The 11465-nt window shown below is 50.0% G+C and overlaps 1 protein-coding gene across 1 annotated transcript in view; it reads right to left on the reverse strand.

Annotated features, from left to right (window-relative positions):
- The window catches only part of LOC116939719 (protein dispatched homolog 1-like), a 56597-nt gene extending 45213 nt beyond the window's left edge, over positions 1-11384 (reverse strand). Inside the window, exon 1 of the mRNA XM_076063297.1 lies at positions 9128-11384. The gene's annotated coding sequence lies outside the window, so the exon portion shown is untranslated. The remainder of the gene's footprint in view (positions 1-9127) is intronic.
- Positions 11385-11465: the final 81 nt, after the last annotated feature.

Raw genomic sequence — 11465 nt, forward strand, 5'->3', positions numbered from 1 at the left:
GGGGTACAGTGTGAGTACCCTGTAAGAACGGTCTGGTGAGGGTGGAAGAGCAGGCTGCATTCCTCGCAGAAGCTAGAGGCCTTTGTCCTTTGCTAAGGAGTACAGCACACAGGGGAATACACAAAACACCTCAATGCTGTCTGCATTCTTAAATTAAGGGCTGTGCTTCCTCCTCTTGAATAAACATAAACCTTGGCAGTACCAATGCTCCTCTCTACCCCTACCACCACCCTAAAAACACATAAAAGGTCAAGCACCAGGTAGCATCTCCTATTGGAAAAGTGAAATATGAATTTGGTAACCACACTCAAATAAACTGCACTAATTCCTAGAGATCCATGAGAGGGCCGGACACAGCCAAGGCAGGCACGCTTCCGGCCGAGAGAGAACGCGGGGGAGAGTTTGCACATTGCGCTGCCACTGAACACAGACGCGCATTAATGCATCTCAAAGGCTCCGATTCATCCCAGAAAGGCTGGCAGGTATCGCATATGTCCGAGGTGGCCCGAGGTCTGTGGTGGCACTCACCACCCACACAAGCACACACTCGGAAAGGCCAGCGCAGATGCTTGCCGGAGGAGTGAGTAGGCGTGGGATGGCTTTTTGGCTGCTGGCGTGCGTGCGCTCCGATTACATTTCCTGCATCGCATAAACAATTGTAACTCAATTCAACTACGCCCCGCAGACCACTCTGCCGGGTGGATGTGATTACGCTAATTTCGGCCGGATGTAGCGTGGTAGCGCGAAGGTGGATGTCCGCACGCCAACACGGGGCTAAGTCGCCGGCCCCGGCCAGCCCTTTGTGCTGCTGTACTCCTGCGATTCGTGTATACCGTTAGGGAGCACCTATTGGGTCTAGGCCAGGTGAAGGGGGCGATGAATGCAGGAAACAGCACACACAGCCAGTACCGTCTCACCATTGCTGATGTTCACAAGCTGAATCAACCACTCGTATTGGGCTGACCTAGTAAAGGACAGGGTAAGATGCAGGGAATCAAACACGGATTTTTGGGACCATAGTGCAGTGCACTAACCAACACTCCTAACCAACACACAAACACACACGGACGAGGAAATCAACATAGCATTCCTCTCACACACAAAAGTACACATCTACACACAGCAGACATCACAGCGCTGACTGCGAGACATGGACAACATCACAAAGAGGCCTGTCGCTGGACAGGGCTTCACGAAAGTCTCGATTACCCGGGAGAGAACACGAAATGCGCCGTCCCTTTAAAGGGATGTTACATGAATCGGGATTTGACTTCAAAGGGACATAATTATCAGTCTAAAATCGACGCCACATTAAAACGATATACATGCCCTTATAGGGAGATATGGAGGAAAGGGTTGTGCCATAGGTGGAGATGCAAAAACTGGAAGTGTCCCGACCATGCGGAGGGATGTGAAGCCGTTGACAGTGTGTTGGGCAGCTGCACCGTGGAACCAACGAGGGCGTTCTGCTCCACACAGCAGGAACGCTGCCGCCACACCAATTGGAGCGTACACAACGATGGCGATTGCGTGAATTTAAACACACTCGTGTCAAATGTGCTTCTGCCTGTGCTGTTTCTATTTACAGCTGATGGGGATTTTCACTGCCTGGAAAATGTAAAATTAGCATATGCAGTTCTGTTTACACATATTGCAATTATATTTATACGGGATAAGTACACTCTGAACAAAGATACATTGCTGCGTGTACCTATATCACTTTATGCACGCACACCCATAAATGTGTACACATCCCTGTAAGTACACAAATCTGTGTACACGCACCCCCAAACAAGGATGTAGTACACACTTGTATATCCCCACATCCCTGTAAGTACACACACAGCCCTGTTCACATACACTTGTGTGTACACACACCTCCCTGCGAAGGCGTGCCTGTGTGTACATACTCCTCTATAGAGATGCATACATCCATGTATGAAAAAATATAGAAACGTCAAAAGACATACTTGTGTCGTGACATAAATGGGGCCACTATGGCGTTTAGCGCCAGCTACCGTCACAAGATTGGAGCGGTGTGTTTTGGGCCTCGATGCCATGGAAGCGGGACCTAGGGGGCATAGTCCTGGTGACAGTAAGAGAGAGGTCGAGTGAGTCTGGGTGACCCCGAGAGGGCACGTGACCGGACGGGGTGGCAAGGGGAGCCCAAAAGGGGGAGAGAGGGATATGTGATGTAGGGGCCAGAGTCTTCAGGAAGGATGTTGAAGGGGGCGTGGCCAAGGGCGGAGCCCGGCCACGCCGCGGCCCATAAAGGCCGAGTCCCAAGCCCCGATTGCGGCTGTTCTCTGGAATCAACCCTCGGCGCTACGTCTCTCCGATCTTCGGTCTCCGCTCGACATCGTGGGTCAGTCAGGATGTTACCGACTGACCTGGTTATGTAGTTACCCTGTTGGGGTCTAGTTAACGTGTGTCCATTTATGTAGTTGGCCCTGTTGGGGATGTGTAATAAACGTGTTGCCTCCAAGTCAAGTGTGTGCCTCAGTGAATAACACTACAACTGGAGTCAGAAGTGAAATATAATAGTCAGGTGAGCCTAGCGTTAAATAATGTTAACTAAGCGGAAAAAAACTCACCAAGTCGTCTTCAGACGAGGAGAACGACGGGGTGATTCCACAGACAGCCCCGGGAGCTGCAGCCTCGGAGATGGAACCCGAAGATCTTCTACAGGCAGAGCAGGGAAAAAGCCCGGACGTCACTGCGCCGCCGGAGAAGGAGCGCCGATCGCAAAACGTGTGCGAAATCTGCGTACCCCGGGATGTACCATGTCGGAAGGGATTCCCTGGTCCTCGAAATAATGTTGCCGCTACTGAAGAGGACGACTTGTCCTCATTCAAAGTCGCACAGTGCCTCCAGGCACATTTCAACATCCAGCAACGTGCGACTGTGGCCGCGTGCACCGGACCTTCCAAGGGCGAAGGTGCACCCAAAGACGCAGAGCCTCTGCAAGCCTGCGCTTCACTGGACGGTGCAAAACGGAAGAAGGGCGATGCGAGATGACAAGGTGGTCGAGACCGGCCGAAGGAGACCTTCCCTCGCCAAAGGGACGACCCGGTCATCTGTTTCAGGTGTGGCCTGCCGGGACACGTCTCGATGCGATGCCATGCTCGACGAGGGAGGAACTTCACGACACCGCAATCATACGCTTGACCATCCATCACTCTGCTCGGTCCTCAGGCAAGTCGAGGCGCACCACACGCACAGCCCTTGCAGTCACCTCAGGCATCGGGTTCGGAGTTGCGGGTCGTCGGTCCTCACCGGGTTGCGTTGCACGAGGGTCGAGTTGTTGTGGGCGATGGGTGGCCGTAGCGTCCCGGTCAGTTGTTGGCATTGGGCCGCCGTGTTGTTGCTGCTGCGGCGGGATCGTCAGCCATTATCGGAACCGTTCAGGGCGTAGAAGTACGGGTGCTCATCGATACCAGAGCATCCGCCACCATCATTTCGGGGTTCTGGCAGTTGCCAGCTCTCCCGATGGCTAGAATACCTTCAGGACTACTCGTTTGTGGTCTCATATAGAAAGGGTGTTCGCCATGTAAACGCTGACGCCCTATCATGACTACCACCAAGTGATCAGTGTGCATGCATTACAGGGGCAGGGCGTTGTAAGCCCGCTGCGACGGGACCGTCTCGCACTGTTGTGGCTGCAGCGCATGTCACACACACACAGACACTGCTGACATATGGGACAACACAATCAGCCTCACCCACACGGCATGGGGGTGACTCCAAGAGGAGGATGCCTCCTTATTTAAAATAGGGCGCCGTTTTAAGAACTTCGAGGAGGATGGGGGCCGACGAGCATTGTCCACAGTGATCCTTAGAGGGGGTCTATTGATGAGGTGGGATGGGGAATTGCGGAAATATAATATCGTTGTGCCCACCGTTTTGTGGGGCAAAGTAATATGGGCAAAGCATGAACGAGTGATGCAACTTGGTGTCCTAAAGACATTGTCGACTCTCTGGCTTAACTTCTTCTGGCCCGGGATGGCAGGAGACATCCATAATGTTTTAAAAGGATGCACGAAATACGCTCGTCAGAAACCTCCACCAAAAATGGCATGTCCCCCACTAAAATCGATCAGCATGTCCCGTGTGAATGAACTCGTCGCGCTCGACATGCTCGGCCCGTTTCCTACCACCCCGCGGGGAAATAAATATTTGTTGGGAGGTGTCGAGTATCTATCTCGTGGGCCAATGGCCTGGCTGGTGCCGGACCAGTCGGCTGCGACGATTACTGACGCGTTTCTCCACGGTCACGTTTTGGAAAAGGGGGCCCCGGAATGCCTTCTTACAGACCAAGACAAAAAATGTTCTTCTAAATTACTAAAGGAGGTATGTGATCTGTTGGGCACCAAGAAGGTTCGCAACTCGCCCTATCACCCGCAGACTGATGGCATGGTGGAACGTCTGCACAGGACCCTGACATACATGTTATGTCAGCAGGTCAATGAGGACCAGTCTGACTGGGACCTTCACGTTCCAGGTGTTCTCGCGACATACAGAATGACCCCTCACGCCTCCACTGGCTTCTCGCCGTTTTTTCTTATGTACGGGAGGGAGCAGGATCCACCAATTAAGGTTCAATTGAACCCGGAGTAGGGTAATAAGAAAATGCCTAGCCCCATACGCCTTACCCTCAAGCGGTTATCAGAAGCAAGGGAAGCTTCTCGAGGGAATTCGGCCTTGCGGCAAGCTGCAAACAATCATCTAGTTGGGCTCCGGGAATCTGGAACTAAATGGTCACCAGGTGATATGACTTGGCTTCACTGCCCCCAAGTTCCAGTAGTTACGTCCCCCAAATTGTATAAGCCTTGGCGAGGCCCGGTGTAAATTATAGAGGTTACATGTCCACAAAGTGTACGCATCCAGTTCGGTCGCAGGCACTGGTTTGGGCATCCGTCACGACTGAAACCATTTTTTTCTGCCGGACGGGATCCCTTCATCTCCACGAAGCAGGGGCTATGTGTCTGATGCACCAGACGAGCTGGGGCACGTGTCCGCGGAGGTTGTTCCTCAGGGGATTCTGGTTTTCTGCCCGCAGGATCTCAGCACCTAGAGCCCTTGGCGCAGCCGGTTACACTAACCGGAGGTGGATTGAGGAGAGAGGAGCGGCCGTCATCCACTCCTTCTCCTCTTGCCGGACTTCCTTCTTCTTCTCGGGAGGGGCCGTGCTCGTTAGCCATCTTCTACCTGTCCCTAGAATCCCCGGGAAGGCCACACTCGCCCCGCCTGGGGGTCCAGCGACGAGGACCTGCTCAAAAACTGCCCGTTTTAAGTGACCCTCATTTAGCAAGCTAATTGTCCCTACACCGTGTGGTTGTGGTCACACATGTGAGCCGGATGGGTCATTGGCTGATCCTGGCTCTTCAGATGCCACAGGGGGTGACTCATATGCGGGGGTTGGTTGTGCTGCTGCCTGGACTTCGAATTGGCGCATTCTTTGGCACATTCACAGTGCCAACATTTTTTAATCTTTCTTTAAAATCTTCTCCCCTTTTTTATTTTTTCGGTGATTGTATACATAGTATGGTTTCTGTATTTGTTGCGCCGTCGTTGGCTGCGTTCTTCGTTGCTAGGCTTTTAATTACTTGAGACATGCTGCTGATTTTTTTTCAATTCTGGGGGGATTTTTAGCCGGGACAGCTGTGTTTTATAAAGGGGGGGGGGGGGGGGGGTGATGTAGTCACTATGGCGGATCGCGCCAGCTCCCATCACAAGAGTGGAGCTGTGTGTCTTGAGCCTCTCTCGGACACCAGAATGGGTATGCCATGGAAGCAGGCCCGAGGGGGCATAGTCGTGGTGACAGTGAGAGAAAGGTCGAGTGAGGACATGACAGTCTGGGTGACCCCGAGAGGGCACGTGACCGGATGGGGTGGCAAGGGGAGCCCAAAAGGGGGAGAGAGGGACATGTGATGTAGGGGCCAGAGTCTTCGGGAAGGATCTGGAAGGGGGTGTGGCCAAGGGCGGAGCCCGGCCACGCCACGGCCCAGGGCGGGGCCCGGCCACGCCGCGGCCCATAAAGGCCGAGTCCCGAGCCTCGATTGCGGCTGTTCTCTGGACTCAACCCTCGGCGCTACGTCTCTCCGATCTCCGCTCGATATTGTGGGTCAGTCAGGATGTTACTGACTGACCTGGTTATGTGGTTACCCTGTTGGGGTCTAGTTAACGTGTGTCCGTTTATGTAGTTGGCTCTGTTGGGGATGTGTAATAAACGTGTTGCCTGCAAGTCAAGTGTGTGCCTCAGTGAAAAACACTACACTTACGCTTTGGTTTTTTCGGTAAAGTCACGTATGTAAAATAAAATAAATTAAAACAACTAAATTAAATCATCATCATTTATTTTATTTTACCTACGTGACTTTACCGAAAAAAACAGAGTATGAATCCTTGCAGTCACGAAAGCTTCAAATCTAGAACACTACACTTCTACAACACATAGGTTGTAGAAACAAACCTGTATATACATATATACCTTTAAGTACACACTCGTGTATGTACACAATCATACATGCAAGCATAAACGTGTACACACACCGATATGCAATCACACCCATAAGACAACACACCCGATTAGTGCGGGTGGCTAAATACGGTGAGAATGGAGTTCAACATACATACATGCCCATACCTGTACACACACAACTCTACACCGTAAAGAAAAAGAGTTATGCCTGTACGTGCAAACAGTTAATATATAATTACTTACATACACTTACCTGTATGCACATACATACACACCTGTACACGTGCTGGACACAGGTGCGCGGTCACTTGTGCATGTACACTGGCTGACATATACCTGTGTGCACAATGCGTCTCCCGCAGCATATAGTTGTGTATATACATACTGCACACAGGTGTACGGTGTGAGTACACATACTTTCTGTGTGTATATGTACTGCCCACAGGTGTACGGTGTGAGTACACATACTGCCTGTGTGTACACATACTGCCCACAGGTGTACGGTGTGTGTACACATACTGCCTGTGTGTATACATACTGCACACAGGTGTACGGTGTGAGTACACATACTGCCTGTGTGTACACGTACTGCCTGTGTGTATACATACTGCACACAGGTGTACGGTATAAGTACACATCCTGCCTGTGTACACATACTGCCTGTGTGTATACATACTGCACACAGGTGTACGGTGTGAGTACACATACTGCCTGTGTGTATACATACTGCACACAGGTGTACGGTGTGAGTACACATACTGCCTGTGTATATATACTGCACACAGGTGTACAGTGTAAGTACACATACTGCCTGTGTGTACACGTACTGCCTGTGTGTATACATACTGCACACAGGTGTACGGTATAAGTACACATCCTGCCTGTGTACACATACTTTCTGTGTGTATACATACTGCACACAGGTGTACGGTGTGAGTACACATACTGCGTGTGTGTATACATACTGCACACAGGTGTACGGTGTGAGTACACATACTTTCTGTGTGTATATGTACTGCCCACAGGTGTACGGTGTGAGTACACATACTGCCTGTGTGTACACATACTGCCCACAGGTGTACGGTGTGTGTACACATACTGCCTGTGTGTATACATACTGCACACAGGTGTACGGTGTGAGTACACATACTGCCTGTGTGTACACGTACTGCCTGTGTGTATACATACTGCACACAGGTGTACGGTATAAGTACACATCCTGCCTGTGTACACATACTGCCTGTGTGTATACATACTGCACACAGGTGTACGGTGTGAGTACACATACTGCCTGTGTGTATACATACTGCACACAGGTGTACGGTGTGAGTACACATACTGCCTGTGTATATATACTGCACACAGGTGTACAGTGTAAGTACACATACTGCCTGTGTGTACACGTACTGCCTGTGTGTATACATACTGCACACAGGTGTACGGTATAAGTACACATCCTGCCTGTGTACACATACTTTCTGTGTGTATACATACTGCACACAGGTGTACGGTGTGAGTACACATACTGCGTGTGTGTATACATACTGCACACAGGTGTACGGTGTGAGTGCACATACTGCCTGTGTGTATACATACTGCACACAGGTGTACGGTGTGAGCACACATACTGCCTGTGTGTACACATACTGCACACAGGTGTACGGTGTGAGTACACATACTGTGTGTGTGTACACATACTGCCTGTGTGTATACATACTGCACACAGGTGTACGGTGTGAGTACACATACTGCCTGTGTGTACACATACTGCACACGGGTGTACGGTGTGAGTACACATACTGTGTGTGAACGTACTGTACACAGGTGTACGGTGTGAGTACACATACTGTGTGTGTGTACACATACTGCCTGTGTATACACATACTGCCTGTGTATACATACTGCACACAGGTGTACGGTGTGAGTACACATACTGCCTGTGTGTACACATACTGCACACAGGTGTACGGTGTGAGTACACATACTGCCTGTGTGTATATATATACTGCACACAGGTGTACGGTGTGAGTACACATACTGCCTGTGTGTATACATACTGCACACAGGTGTACGGTGTGAGTACACATACTGCCTGTGTGTACACATACTGCCCACAGGTGTACGGTGTGAGTACACATACTGCCTGTGTGTACACATACTGCACACAGGTGTACGGTGTGAGTGCACATACTGCCTGTGTGTATACATACTGCACACAGGTGTACGGTGTGAGTACACATACTGCCTGTGTGTATACATACTGCACACAGGTGTACGGTGTGAGTACACATACTGCCTGTGTGTACACATACTGCCCACAGGTGTACGGTGTGAGTACACATACTGCCTGTGTGTACACATACTGCCCACAGGTGTACGGTGTGAGTACACAGTGTGTGTGAACGTACTGCACACAGGTGTACGGCATGCTTCCCGTGCATAACACACCTGCGTGCAATGTGTTCGCACACATACACACCTGTGTGACGCGGTAGACAATGCTAGCGATGCTGGGGCTGATAGCGACGAAGCAGACAACAGGTGACAACAACAACAACAGCAGTAAACTACCCCCCCCCTCGTGCACGCAGAGCGTGGGATAGCGAGCGGAGCGGGGTGCACCAGGGAGGCGCTGGGATCCCTCACCGGCGGCGGAGGCTCTCCCTGCCGGGCCCCCGTCTCGTCCTCGTCCTGGGCCGCCAGGGCCTGGCTGCCGTCACGGCGGCGCGGCACAGCTGGACATGCTGCTGCTGATGATGCTTCTGACGACGATGCCGCTTCAGCGGCTGCTGATGATGATGATTGGGATGGGGGCCGCAGGAAGTGACGCCACAAGCCCAGGGGGAGGGGGGGCGGGGGAACAGCGCTTCCGGGTAGTCATGGCTGCCGCCGCCCGGAAATGAGAGCTCGCACCGCCATCTTGGTTCGGGATATCCCGACTCACACTGTTGTATTTTAGTTTCCTTGTCTTTAAATTATAACTAGTCTAGTACTCGTCTTAGTTTGTGCCATTCGGGTGAAAAGAAAAACATACTTTATAATCACCAACGTGATATTGTTTGGACGGGAACAATTTTCAGCGTTGATTAGATTGATTAGACGACCTTAGGAAGGCATTGGGTCTGGCCATGAGAATGTGGATTAAAAAAAAGAATATCTTCTTTGGTTCTTTCGGTAAAGTCACGTAGAATGAGAAAGAATACTCAATCTGGAAATGAGGACCCACATCATCAGCAGTGCTTTAGGAGAACCGCACCGTGCTCGTCTGACACATTCATTAACGCCTTCCCACTCAGCGTTTGTCCACGAGCTGTCCATCCACAACAGACCCCTTGGGGAAGGAGAACTCGCAAAGATTGCCCGAGATACACCAACAATGTCCACAAGGTTGCTTTGGGTTAGATCGCGTAAATAAAAGTGTCGTTCAACCCGCCACCACCGACAGCCAATTAGGTTTGTCACGTAAACAAAACGTGCCAATACTGTTAGTTGTAACTTCAGCACACCGGTGTGTTGGAGAGTAAAGCCACAATATTTACAATTCGAGTATGACGTCTCGCTGGTGATAACAATCTGCTTATGGGTTTACTCTCCCAATACACCGGTGTACCGAAGTAGTCACGAATTGGCAAGTTTTGTTTACGTGACAACCTTTGCTAATTGGCTGTGTCGAGTGGTGGCGGGTTTATTTTTATTTACGCGATCTAACCCAAAACAACGTTACCGTGGATATTAGTCGCGAAAGCTTACGTGTTCAATTCACCAACACTGTCCTTGTAACACAGGCTTTGCTAAGAGCGACTTAGTCTCGTGAAAACTGCTCACATTGAACCCAGAGTTGCGCCGAGAGGTAGCCACCAACTGGGTTTCGGTGCGCGTGTGTGAAAGCGTTCACAGAATCCATGCGTGTGCGTGTTTTTTTTTATTGTTACAACCAAATTGGGGGATGCTATTGACGTAGCAAAGCTGTAGCGTAGCCCGTTTGGGGCTTTTGCTGTAAAGGTTTGCGGCTGGGTTCTCAGTGGCCGTCCTGATTAATACTGCGGGCGCAGTGACAGTATGCTGTGTACCGCTCCACGCCGTTTGCGTCAGTGGACATTACAGGTCACATGATCATTGTGACGGAATCAATAGTTGAGGTGTGATGTAAGGTGCTTTTCGTTGATCAGAAACGTGTGGACATGCAGATGCGTATAGATTTTTGTATTCACAGTATATATACACTGCATACGTAGTCTTCATTTCAGTCTGTAAGCTACTTCAGATGACATCACATGTATTGCAAAGCTTGGCACGTAAATTATGTAATATCGGCCTTTGAAGATATTCATTTTCTAAGAACCAAAATTATGCCATTGAAATTATGCAATTACAATGATGTCAATTTCATGGCAGGAGCAGGTGTCTACTTTACAACACATATGCCTTGCACACTACATTTCTTGCAGTGAGACAAAGCATTCTCGGGAAAGCGCTCTGAAAGACAAATGAAAGTGGTTTTCAAGAGACACAATAGTGTGTGCATTTTGAATTAAAATTATCTGAAAGCAATAGCAAAGGCATTTGGTTGAATGTGTGGCTAAGGCTTCTGTCCTGTTCATGACAGACATTGTGGTCTTAACCTCTGACCTTTTCGCCTGAAAAGAAATCCCAGGCAAGAGGTGTTGGTAATGAACCATTTCTGGACATTTCATTAACATTGGTCACTAGGTCAAACAGATATTGGGAAGAGACAGGCATGGCTACTTAACCTTAATAGTGAACAAAATAATTACCGTCGTGGATAATTTAAGTAACCATAAATACGCACACAATACGTCTCTTGTATGTCCCTCCACAAGTCATCCTGACTGCTGATGAGACACTGAATGTCGAAATCGGTCCAGAATTTACCAATGCTACTGAAATTAAGCATTCCCAGGTGGCTGCGGCTGATGGGATGTGTAAAAAAATATTTTTTGAAAGGTGGATTAGTAAAGAATAA

This window comes from Petromyzon marinus, chromosome 6 (genome assembly GCF_048934315.1).
Source record: "Petromyzon marinus isolate PM22_M1 ecotype Great Lakes invasive population chromosome 6, UKy_Petmar_22M1.pri1.0, whole genome shotgun sequence".
In the NCBI taxonomy this organism is placed as follows: Eukaryota; Metazoa; Chordata; class Hyperoartia; order Petromyzontiformes; family Petromyzontidae; genus Petromyzon; species Petromyzon marinus.